Consider the following 2585-nt stretch of genomic DNA (forward strand, 5'->3'; position numbering starts at 1 on the left):
ATCAAAAGGCGCAGGGTTTCAGACTGGATAAAAAAGCAGGACCCATCTATTTGCTGTCTACAAGAGACTCATTTTAGACAGAAGGACACCTACAACCTGAAAATAAAAGGTTGGAGAACCATTTACCATTCAAATGGTCCTCAAAAGAAAGCAGGGGTTGCCATCCTTATATCAGATAAATTAAAATTTACCCCAAAGACTATAGTGAGAGATGAAGAGGGACACTATCTCATACTCAAAGGATCTATCCAACAAGAGGACGTAACAATCCTCAATATATATGCCCCGAATGTGGGAGCTGCCAAATATTTAAACCAATTAATAACCAAACTCAAGAAATACCTTGATAATAATACACTTATACTTGGTGACTTCAATCTAGCTCTTTCTACCCTGGATAGGTCTTCTAAGCACAACATCTCCAAAGACACGAGAGCTTTAAATGATACACTGGACCAGATGGATTTCACAGATATCTACAGAACTTTACATCCAAACTCAACTGAATACACATTCTTCTCAAGTGCACATGGAACTTTCTCCAGAATAGACCACATACTGGGTCACAAATCGGGTCTGAACCGATACCAAAAGATCGGGATAGTCCCTTGTATATTCTCAGACCATAATGCCTTGAAATTAGAACTTAATCACAACAAGAAGTATGGAAGGACCACAAACACATGGAGGTTAAGGACCATCCTGCTAAAAGATGAAAAGGTCAACCAGGAAATTAAGGAAGAATTAAAAAGATTCATGGAAACTAATGAGAATGAAGATACAACCGTTCAAAATCTTTGGGATGCAGCAAAAGCAGTCCTGAGGGGGAAATACATCGCAATACAAGCATCCATTCAAAAACTGGAAAGATCTCAAATTCAAAAGCTCACCTTACACATAAAGGAACTAGAGAAAAAGCAACAAATAGACCCCACCCCCAGCAGAAAAAGAGAGTTAATTAAAATTCGAGCAGAACTCAATGATATCGAGACCAAAAGAACTGTGGAACAGATCAACAGAACCAGGAGTTGGTTCTTTGAAAGAATTAATAAGATAGATAAACCATTAGCGAACCTTATTAAAAAGAAGAGAGAGAAGACTCAAATTAATAAAATCATGAATGAGAAAGGAGAGATCACTACCAACACCAAGGAAATACAAACGATTTTAAAAACATATTATGAACAGCTGTACGCCAATAAATTAGGCAATCTAGAAGAAATGGACGCATTCCTGGAAAGCCACAAACTACCAAAACTGGAGCAGGAAGAAATAGAAAACCTGAACAGGCCAATAACCAGGGAGGAAATTGAAGCAGTCATCAAAAACCTCCCAAGACACAAGAGTCCAGGGCCAGATGGCTTCCCAGGGGAATTCTATCAAACGTTTAAAGAAGAAATCATACCTATTCTACTAAAGCTGTTTGGAAAGATAGAAAGAGATGGAGTACTTACAAATTCGTTCTATGAGGCCAGCATCACCTTAATTCCGAAACCAGACAAAGACCCCACCAAAAAGGAGAATTACAGACCAATATCCCTGATGAACATGGATGCAAAAATTCTCAACAAGATACTAGCCAATAGGATCCAACAACACATTAAGAAAATTATTCACCATGACCAAGTAGGATTTATCCCTGGGACACAAGGCTGGTTCAACACTCGTAAAACCATCAATGTGATTCATCATATCAGCAAGAGAAAAACCAAGAACCATATGATACTCTCATTAGATGCAGAGAAAGCATTTGACAAAATACAGCATCCATTCCTGATCAAAACCCTTCAGAGTGTTGGGATAGAGGGAACTTTCCTCGACATCTTAAAAGCCATCTACGAAAAGCCCACAGCAAATATCATTCTCAATGGGGAAGCCCTGGGAGCCTTTCCCCTAAGATCAGGAACAAGACAGGGATGTCCACTCTCACCACTGCTGTTCAACATAGTTCTGGAAGTCCTCGCCTCAGCAATCAGACAACAAAAAGACATTAAAGGCATTCAAATTGGCAAAGAAGAAGTCAAACTCTCCCTCTTCGCCGATGACATGATACTCTACATAGAAAACCCAAAAGCCTCCACCCCAAGATTGCTAGAACTCATACAGCAATTTGGTAGCGTGGCAGGATACAAAATCAATGCCCAGAAATCAATGGCATTTCTATACACTAACAATGAGACTGAAGAAAGAGAAATTAAGGAGTCAATCCCATTTACAATTGCACCCAAAAGCATAAGATACCTAGGAATAAACCTAACCAAAGAGGTAAAAGATCTATACCCTAAAAACTATAGAACACTTCTGAAAGAAATTGAGGAAGACACAAAGAGATGGAAAAATATTCCATGCTCATGGATTGGCAGAATTAATATTGTAAAAATGTCAATGTTACCCAGGGCAATTTATACGTTTAATGCAATCCCTATCAAAATACCATGGACTTTCTTCAGAGAGTTAGAACAAATTATTTTAAGATTTGTGTGGAATCAGAAAAGACCCCGAATAGCCAGGGGAATATTAAAAAAGAAAACCATATCTGGGGGCATCACAATGCCAGATTTCAGGTTGTACTACAAAGCTGTGGT

The sequence above is a fragment of the Vulpes lagopus genome, unplaced genomic scaffold (genome assembly GCF_018345385.1).
Source record: "Vulpes lagopus strain Blue_001 unplaced genomic scaffold, ASM1834538v1 ctg160, whole genome shotgun sequence".
Classification (NCBI taxonomy): domain Eukaryota; kingdom Metazoa; phylum Chordata; class Mammalia; order Carnivora; family Canidae; genus Vulpes; species Vulpes lagopus.